Source organism: Sapajus apella, unplaced genomic scaffold (assembly GCF_009761245.1).
Source record: "Sapajus apella isolate SASKATOON/1434 unplaced genomic scaffold, GSC_monkey_1.0 scaffold173, whole genome shotgun sequence".
NCBI classification, from domain to species: domain Eukaryota; kingdom Metazoa; phylum Chordata; class Mammalia; order Primates; family Cebidae; genus Sapajus; species Sapajus apella.
Genome location: NW_022437113.1, coordinates 1169495 through 1179738, shown reverse-complemented (window position 1 = coordinate 1179738; position 10244 = coordinate 1169495). Strand labels below are relative to the sequence as shown.

The 10244-nt window shown below is 48.4% G+C and overlaps 1 non-coding gene across 1 annotated transcript; it reads right to left on the bottom strand.

Moving 5' to 3' along the window:
- Positions 1-9174: 9174 nt before the first annotated feature.
- LOC116542793 lies at positions 9175-9314 on the bottom strand. The gene has a single exon (XR_004265351.1). It is a non-coding gene; the product is annotated as a U4 spliceosomal RNA (small nuclear RNA).
- Positions 9315-10244: the final 930 nt, after the last annotated feature.

The window sequence follows — 10244 nt, the reverse complement described above, 5'->3', positions numbered from 1 at the left end:
AAAGTATTGATGTTTATTGCTGGATTTGGTGGCTCATGCCTGTAATTACAGGGTTTTCAGAAGCTGAGGCAGAAGGATTGCGTGAGGCCAGGAGTTTGAAATCAGCTTGAAAAATATAGTGAGACCTCCATCTCTCAAAATAAAAAAAAAATTAATCAGGGCCGGGCGCGGTGGCTCAAGCCTGTAATCCCAGCACTTTGGGAGGCCGAGGCGGGTGGATCACGAGGTCAAGAGATCGAGACCATCCTGGTCAACATGATGAAACCCCGTCTCTACTAAAAATACAAAAATTAGCTGGGCATGGTGGCGCGTGCCTGTAATCCCAGCGACTCAGGAGGCTGAGGCAGGAGAATTGCCTGAACCCAGGAGGCGGAGGTTGCGGTGAGCCGAGATTGCGCCATTGCACTCCAACCTGGGTAACAAGAGTGAAACTCCGTCTCAAAAAAAAAAAAAAAATGAATCAGGTATGGTGGTGTGTGCCTATAGTTCTTGTTGCTTAGGAGGCAGAGGCAGAAGGATTGCCTGCGCCCAGGCATTCTAGGCTGCAAAGAGCGATGGCCAGGCCACTGCACTCCAGCCTGGGTAACAGAGCGAAACCTTGTCTCTTAAAAAAAAAATGTGTTGATGTTTATTTAGCAGGGACTCAGTAGGATACATTTTGTTGTCTCTCTCTATTTTTTTTTTTTTTGAGACCGAGTCTCGCTCTGTCACCAGGCTGGAGTGCAGTGGCGTCACCTCGGCTCACTGCAAACTCCGCCTTCTAGGTTCAAACAATTCTTCTGCCTCAGCCTCCCAAGTAACTGGGACCAGAGGCATGTGCCACCACGCCCAGATAATTTTTGTAGCTTTAGTAGAGACGAGGTTTTACCAAGTTAGCCAGGATGGTCTTGATCTCCTGACCTCGTGATCCATCTGCCTCAGTCTTCCAAAGTGCTGGGATTATACCGTGAGCCACTGTGCCTGGCCTATTTATTTTATTGATTTTTAAACATTGATAGACTATTTTTTAGAGTAGTTTTAGGTTTATAGTAAAATTCAGTGGAAATTTCAGAGAGCTCTCATATACCCTTCCATTCTCCCTCACCCCCACAATTTTCCCTGTTATCATCTTTCATTAGAGTGGTATATTTTTTGTAATCAATGAGTGAATATTAATACTTTATTTATTTATTTATTTGAGACAGAGTTTCACTCTTGTCGCCCAGGCTGGAGTGCTGTGGCATGATCTCAGCTCACTGCAACCTCTGCCTCCTGAGTTCAAGCAATGCTCCTGCCTCAGCCTCCCAAGTAGCTCGGATTACAGGAGTGCGCTACCATTCCCGGCTAATTTTTTTGTGTGTTTAGTGGAGACAGGGTTTCACCGTGTTGGTCAGGCTGATCTCAAACTCCTGACCTCAGGTGATCCACCCGCCTTGGCCTCCCAAAGTGCTGGGATTACAGGCGTGAGCCACCGCACGCAGCCTAATACATTATTGTTACTAAAGTCTACAGTTTCCATTAGGGCTTACTCTCTGGTTGGGTATTCTATTGTTTTGACAAATACACAATGATGTGTATGCACCATCACAACCTATCATACCGAATAGTTCCACTGCCCTAAAAATCCCCCGTGTTTGGCCAGGCACATGGCTCATGCCTGTAATCCCAGCACTTTGGGAAGCCGAGGTGGGCAAATCACAAGGTCAGAAGTTTGAGACCAGCCTGGTCAATATGGTGGAAACCCGTCTCTTCTAAAAATACAAAACTTAGCCAGGCATGGTGGTGCTCACCTGTAGTCTCAGATGCTCCGGAGGCTGAGACAGAAGAATCACTTGAACCTGGGAGGTCAAGGTTGCAGTGAGCCAAGATCACGCCACTGCACTACAGCCTGGGTGACAGAGTGAGACTTGGTCTCGAAAAAAAAAAAAAAAAAAAAACCCATGGTTAATCTATATTGGTTTTCCCTTTAGTCTCTTCCTCGGCTTCTATTCATTTCGTTTATTTATTTATTTATTTTTTGAGATGGAGTCTCGCTCTGTCACCCGGGCTGGAGTGCAATGGTGCAGTCTCGGCTCACTGCAACCTCCACCTGCCGATTCAAACTATTCTCCTGCCTCAGCCTCCCAAATAGCTGGGACTACAGGCACATGACACCACATCAGGCTAGTGATTGTATTTTTAGTAGAGACGGGGTTTCACTATGTTGGCCAGGCTGGTCTGGAACTCCTGACCTGATCCACCTGCCTCAGCCTCCCAAAGTGCTGGGATTACAGGTGTGAGCCACCCCACCCCACCCTGTTTTATCATCTAACAGAATGCAGGCGACTTTTTTTCTAATCACCATTAATGGTGATTAGAGTTTTTAAGAAACGTTCTAAGAACTTAAAAAAGTAGCAAAGGGGGGAGGTGGTTTCTGAATGTTAGCCAATGTTTTTCCATGGTGAAATGATCACGTGGAATTTTTCTCTTTTTCTCTTTTCATTGAATAAATGAAGTTTTCTAAAGCTGAGCTTTCCTTGTCTCTTTGGAATAAGACCCTGCATACGCCTAGTGTATTGGAACTCGATTTGTTAGTGTTTTATTCAGCATTTTTGCGTGCACCGCCAGCCCTGACCTCTCCCTGGCAGCTCAGTACCCTGCAGCTCAGCTAATTCCCACAGGAATCCTGGACGCTCTGCATAAGTTCAACTGGGTAACTTTAGCCAAGCAGCTCCCGAGGCCTCCTTCCAGAATCTCCTTTTCCTCTGGGCAACCCTGCTGCCCACCCCAGCACCCCAGGCGGTGCCCGTGCCTCCCGTTCCTCCTCTCGCCCTCTGAGCCCGGTCCCCCGCAGCCCTGTTAAATGTTGTCCTAAATGACTGGGAGGTGGGAACCCTTCCCTTCAGGTCCACAGGCTTGTCTCTGCCTCCCCTGCTGATCTTGGTATTTGTAGCTTAATCCAAGATCGAGGCCCTGAATTCCTGTTCTTTCTGGTACAGCAGGAGAGTTGTCAAGAAGCCAGGTGGAGCAGAAGACAGGACCAGGCAGGAAGCAGGTAAGTTTCCACTAGAACGACTCCACTTGCCTCCTACCCAGGCCCAGGGCTGTGTCAGCTTCAGGTGCGGGTGGCTCCAGGCCCACCTGGGGCATAGCAGGGCAAGGATGGAGACTCTCCCCTACATTCTATCCTCCCCAGAGCCGGGTCTCAGACTAGGGCTGGGATTGAGGATCATTCCAAAACTGCTGGCTCCTCAGGAGGTAGCTCACCTCATGCCAGCTACCAGGATAGAATTGGTTTTTTTTTTTTGAGACAGACTCTCAATCTCTCAAACCTAGGCTGGAGTACAGTGATGCAATCTCGGCTCATTGCAACCTCCGCCTCCCGGGTTCAAGCGACTCTCCTGCCTCATCCTCCTTAGTAGCCGGGATTACAGGTGCCCACCACCACGCCTGGCTAATTTTCATATTTTTAGTAGAGACGGGGTTTTGACATGTTGGCCAGGCTGGTCTCGAACTCCTGACCTCAAGTGACCTGCCTACCTGGGCCTCCCGAAGTGCTGGGATTACAGGCCTGAGCCACCGCGCCAGCCTAAGGATGGAATCTTGATGAACTTGCTGTGTGGCCTGCAGCCAGCTGCTGCCCCTCTCTGGGTCATTCACGTTGCTTCCTCCAAGTCCTGACCTGGCAACAGAATGTTCAAGGAGCCGGTGAAATCCATAGTTGCCCCAGCAACGCAGAAACCTCAAACATGAAAAAAACATGAGCCGAGTGCAGTGCCTCACGCTTGTTAACCCAGCACTTTGGGAATCAGGACGATCATCTGAGCCCAGGAGTTTGAGACCAGCCTGGGCAGCATGGTGAAACCACATCTCTACAAAAAATACAAAAACTAAGCCGGGCGTGGTGGCTCAAGCCTGTAATCCCAGCACTTAGGGAGGCCGAGGCAGGTGGATCGCTGAGGTCCAGTTCAAGACCAGCCTGGTCAACATGGTAAAACCTCGTCTCTATTAAAAATACAAAAATCAGCCGGGCGTGGTGGTGCACACCTGTATCCCAAATACTGGGGAGGCTGAGGCAGAAGAACTGCTTGAACCAGGGAGGTGGAGGTTGCGGTGCACAGAGATAGAGCTACTGCACTCCAGCCTGGGTGACAGAGTGAGACTCCGTCTCAAAAAAAAAAAAAAAAAAAATACAAAAATCAGCTGAGTGTGGTGATGATGCACACCGGTGGTCGCAGCTACGTGGGAGGCTGAGGCAGGAGGATCACCTGAGCCTGGGACGGGGAGGCTGCAGTGTCGTGGTCATGCCACTGAACTTCATTCAGTCTGGGTGATGGGAATGAGACCCTGTCTCAAAAATCTAAAAAAAAAAGAAAAAAAAAAAAGAATATTGGATTACAAAATTCACATGACTGTGAAAATTGCTTTTGTCCTTCCAAAGAAAATCATAAAAATGATTCCTGGTGATTGCATATAAATCTTACTCATCTTTTAACTTTTTTTTTTAATTTGGCTTTTTATTTTGTTTTTGTTTTTTTAATCACAAAATAATTTGAAGAGCCAATTTGTCCTGGAGGCCTCGTTGTGAAAATCTGCAGGCCCCCCGAGGTGGTCATCTTTGACGAAACCAAGTAAAACATCAACAGGATCGTTGCAGAAATGTGACCGATGAGGCCGGCTTTGCAGCTGAGCATTGGTTTTATTTCAAAACATGGTGTAAGAGGAACAAACAAAACTCACACCACACTCAACACTACGCTCTGACACCAGATGTGCAGGTTGCTTTTATTTTTTCCACATAGTAAGCAATTCTCCAGCGGACACCAGCTGGGATGCCTCTGATGTGATTTGGTTCTGACACTTCCACCCAGAGGCAACCTCTGATCTCTCAGGTCAGGGGCTCAGTCCCACAAAACAGCCCCGACTTGAGACACAATTGTCTCTATGGAGTGGGGAACCCCACCCTTGCAACCTGCAGGTGTGTTGTGTTCGTCAACTCGGAAGCCCGTCAAACCCCATCTTTTGGGGATTTTTATGGAGGCTTCAGTACGAAGGCATGGTTAGTTATTAACTCAGTTCCCACCCCCTCTCCAGTCCCCAGAGAAAGAGGGCGAGGCTGAAAGCTACAAGCTTCTAATCACGGCTTGGTCTTTCTTGCCCCCACCGGGGAACCCATCAAGAGTCATCTCATTAGAACCAAAGACACTGCTGTCACCCAGGACTTTCTAAGGGATTTAAGAGCTCTGTGTCAGACACTCCCATCACTCTGTGTCAGGAACTAGGGTCAAAAGACCAAATATTTATTTATTTATTGCATTATCATTATGGTTATTATTTTGAGACAGAGTCTCGCTCTTGTTGCCCGGGCTGGAGTGCCGTGGTACGACCTCAGCTCACTGCAGCCTCCGCCTCCCAGATACAAGCGATTCTCCTGCCTCGGCCTCCCAAGTAGCTGGGACTACAGGTGTACGCCACAGGCCTGTATTTTTACTAATTTATTACTGGCTAATTTTTGTATTTTTAGTAGAGACAAGGTTTTGCTATGTTGGCCAGCCTGGTCTCAAATTCCTGGCCTCAAGTGATCTACCCACCTCGGTCTCCCAAAGTTCTGGGATTACAGGCATGAGCCACCGTGCCCAGACTATTTATTTTTAATTTATTTTTATTTTTAAGCTTTCTTTTTTTTTTTTTTTTTTTTGCAGCAGACACCAGCTGGGTGGGTTTTTCTGTTTGTTTTGTTGTTTGTTTTTTTATATTTTTAGCTGGTGTTTTTAAATTCAATTCTGTTCAGATGCTATCTACCTGAAGATGGTATCAGATACCACAGGCTGTGGGCTCAGTCCCACAAGACGGTCCCCACTGCAGATGCCATTTGCAAACAGTAGGTTTTCACCTGTACTTCTAATGTACTGGCTTTAAGTCAAGGCTCCCTTAAGCTGGGCACAGAGGCCCCTCCTGTAATCCCAACACTTTGGGAGGCTGGGAGGTGGGAGGATCATTCGAGCTTAGGAGTTTGAGACCAGCCTGGGCAACATGATGAAACCCTGTCTGTACTAAAAAAAAAAAAAAATACAAAAATTAGCTGGGCATGATGGCAGGCACCTATAATCCCAGCTACTTAGGAGGCTGAGGCAGAAGAATCAGTTGAACCCAGGAGGCAGAGGTTGCAGTGAGCTGAGATTGCGACATTGCACTCCGGTCTGGGGAACAAGAGTGAGACTTCGTTAATGTGTGCCTGTGGTCCCAGCTACTCGGGAGACTGAGAGGGGAGGATTGCTTGAGCCCAGGAGCTGGAGGTTGCTGTGAGCCAAGATTGAATCACTGCACTCCAGCCTGGGCAACAGAGCAAGACCCTATCTTAAAAAAAAAAAAAAAAAAAAAGTTGTGGCCGGGTGAGGTGGCTCACACCTGTAATCCCAGCACTTTGGGAGGCTGAGGCAGGCGGATCACCTGAGGTCAGGAGTTCAAGGCTAGGCTGACCAACATGGAGACATCCCGTCTCTACTAAACTTACAACATCAGCCAGGCTTGGTGGAGCATGCCTATAATCCCAGCTGCTCGGGAGGCTGAGGCAGGAGAAACCCTTGGACCTGGGAGGGGGAGCTTTTGGTGAGCCAAGATCACACCATTGCACTCTAGCCTGGGCAGTAAGAGCGAAACTCTGTCTCAAAAATTAAATAAAACAATAATAGTAATAATAAATATTCAGGTTAACAGCCAGGTGAGGAGATACCTAGACTAGAGCAGGGGCTGGAGGCAAAGACAGGAGCTTCTGCCTCCGTGGAGTGAGGTCCACCACCCCCCTGGTATATGGAAGTGTTTGCCAATATGGAAGCGCTTTAAGCTCCGTAAAGTTCAGGGATTTTTATAGAGGTTTTATTAAGAAACCACAATCGATTATTATTATTTTTTTACTTTTTTATTTTTATTTTTTTTACTTATTTATTTATTTTTTTTAAAGATGGGGTTTCCCCATGATGGCCAGGCTGGTCTTGAACTCCTGACCTCAGGTGATCCTCCCACCTCAGCCTCCCCAAGCGCTAGGATTACAGGCGCCCAGCTGCCACAGTCGATTATTAATTCCATTGCCAGCCCCTCTTCCCTCTCCAGAGAAAGGTAGTCATGCTGAAAGCTCCAGGCTTCTAATCATGGCCTGGTCTTATTGGCTTCCCACCCAGGAACCTCCGAAGCATCACCTCCTTAGAGCAAAAGACACTCCTGTCACCCAGGAAATCCCAGGGAAATTTGGAGCTCGGCGTCAGATGTTCCCATCACTCATTACAAAAGTCTCAGGGGCTCTGTGTCAGAAACTGGGGCAAAGACCAAATATTTATCTTACTGTAAATCACAATGTCGGGCAGGCACGGTGACTCATGCCTATAATCTCAGCACTTTGGGGGGCCAAGGTGGGTGGATCATCTGAGGTCAGGACTTCGAGACCAGCCTGGCCAACACGGCAAAACCTCGTCTCTACTGAAAATACAAAAATTCGCGGGGTGTGCCTGTAATCCCAGCTATTCTGTAGGCTGAGGCAGGAGAGTCGCTTGAACCTGGGAGGCGGAGGTTGCAGTGAGCTGAGATCGAACCACTGCACTCCAGCCTGGGTGACAGAGCGAGACTCTGCCTCAAAAAAAAAAAAAAAGTGTGCCCCTGGCCAGAGGTGTGGCCAAGCCTTGCCCTTGGCCTGATGCGTGACCAGAATAAAGACCCCAGCCTCAGCTGCTGGTGGGGAGGCTCATGTTTGATATAGGGAAAGAGGCAGCAGATTGACGGCTATGAGCACACAGAGAAAACACGCCCAGCGTGAACAAAGGCTGCAGAGAGCCCACAGATTGCAGACTACTGGGGAGAACGGTCAAGTCCAGAAAGCAAACAGACGCTTTGTGTCCCCAAGGGGCTTGGTTGCACGTTCACGCCCGGTTCCTGCCCAGCCCATCCAGGCCCAGCCATCCTGCACAGAAGGCTGTTTGCTGAATTAAATCCTTGCCCAAACGTTTATTTGTTTGTTAGTTTGTTTTGAGACAAGATGCCTGCAGGTGCCCGTGCCCTCTGGCCAGGTCGGAGCTCACAGCTGGGGCAGAGGAGGAGAGGCTGCCGAAGGCTGGACCTGTGGGTTTGTCTCCAACTCTGAGACTCCGAGCGGAGAGTTCTGGAGTTAGAGCATGGACAGGGCTCATGGTGTTGGGTCACAGACTTGACTCTCCAGCTTCCTCATTAAAAGGATGGAAGCAGCCGGGCGCGGTGGCCCACGCCTGTAATCCCAGCAGTTTGGGAGTCTGAGGCAGGTAGATCACCAGAGATCAGGAGTTCGAGACCAGCCTGGCCAACATGGAGAAAACCTGTTTCTACAAAATACAAAAAGAACTAGTTGGGCGTGGTGGTGCGCGCCAGTAATCCCAGCACTTTGGGAGGCCGAGGCAGGTGGATCACCTGAGGTCAGGAGTTCGAGACTGGCCTGGCCAACATGGTGAAACCCTGTCTCTAACTAAAAATACAAAATTAGCCGGGTGCGGTGGTGCACACCTGTAACCCCAGCTACTTGGAAAGCTGAGGCAGGAGAAGTGCTTGAACCTGGGAGGCAGAGGTTGCAGTGAGCCGGTATCACGCGTTGCACTCCAGCCGGGGCAACAAGAGTGAAACTCTGTCTCAAGAAAAAAAAAAAAAAAAAACTTTAGAAGTAGGAAAAAAGCATATCGAATAAGGATATAGAGAAAGAAAATGGCTGGGTGCAGTGGCTCATGCCTGTCGTCTCAGCACTTTGGTAGGAGGGTTCTTTAAGGCCAGAAGTTCAGACGAGATCAGGCACGTTCTGGGTGGTACGGCCATATACAAGGCCAGGAGTTCAAGACCAGCCAGTGCAACATAGCAGGACCCTGTCTCCACCAAAAAAAATAAAAAAAAAAAAAAGAAAGAAAAACAGATAAGCTAGGCGTAATGGCATTCACCTGTAGTCCCAGCTACTCAGGAGGCTGAGGTGGGAGGATCACTCGTACCAAGGACTTGGAGGCTGCAGTGAGAGGTGATTGGGCCACCGCACTCCAGCCTGGGGAACACAGCCAGACCCTGTCTCAAAAACAAACAAACAAAAAACATAAGAAATATTTTCGTACAGCTGTGTAATGTGTTTGTGGGTTTTTCTTTCTTTTCCTATAAAGGGTTTTAAGCAAAGTTTTACTACAAAAGAGTGAAAAAGTCTAATTTTTTTTTTTAAATCCGTCTCAGTAGAGATGTCAAAAATTGCCAGTGCTGACTGTATTGCAAGTCGTCACGGCGATGGATTGGGAAAAGTTTTCAATTAGCAATAATCGTGCCTCGGATAAACCTTATTGGCTACGATACTGCCACTGCGCAAAGCTAAAAGTCTAAAATTTTTAAAGGTGTTTTTAGTTTTGCTTAGTTTTGTTTTGTTTTGTTTTGTTGTTTGCGACGGAGTCTCGCTCTGTTGCCCAGGCTAGGCTGGAGTGCAGTAGCATGATCTCAGCTCACTGCAACCTCCGCCTCCCGGGTTCAAGCGATTCTCCTGCCTCAGCCTCCTGAATAGCTGGGATCACAGGTGCCCGCCACCACACCTGGCTAAATTTTGTATTTTTTAGTAGAGACGGGGTTTCACCATCTTGGCCAGGCTGGTTTCAAACTCCTGACTTCAGGTGATCCACCTGCCTCAGCCTCCCAAAGTGCTGGGATTACAGGCGAGAGCCACCGCACCTGGCTGCTTTGGGTTTTTTTTAGACAAGGTCTCGCTCTGTCTCCCATGCTGGAGTGCATTGGTGCAATCTTGGCTCACTGCAACCTCTGCCTGCTGGTTCAAGTGATTCTCATGCCTCCGTCTCCCGAACACCTGGAATTACTGGCTCCTGCCACCATGCTCACCTAATTTTTATATTTTTAGTAGAGACGGGGTTTTGCCATTTTGGCCAGGCTGGTCTCAAACTTTTTTTTTGAGAGAGGGAGTTTCGCTCATGTTACCCAGGCTGGAGTGCAATGGCGTGATCTCAGCTCACCGCAACCTCCGCCTCCTGGGTTCAGGCAATTCTCCTGCCTCAACCTCCTGAGTAGCTGGGATTACAGGCATGCGCCACCATGCCTAGCTGATTTTTTGTATTTTTAGTAGAGACGGGGTTTCACCATGTTGACCAGGATGGTCTCGATCCCTTAACCTCGTGATCCACCCGCCTCGGCCTCCCAAAGTGCTGGGATTACAGGCATGAACCACCACACCTGGCTGGCATTTTAAATCTTTTATACAGTATTTTTACTATAACTTTTCTATGTTTAGATACATTTAG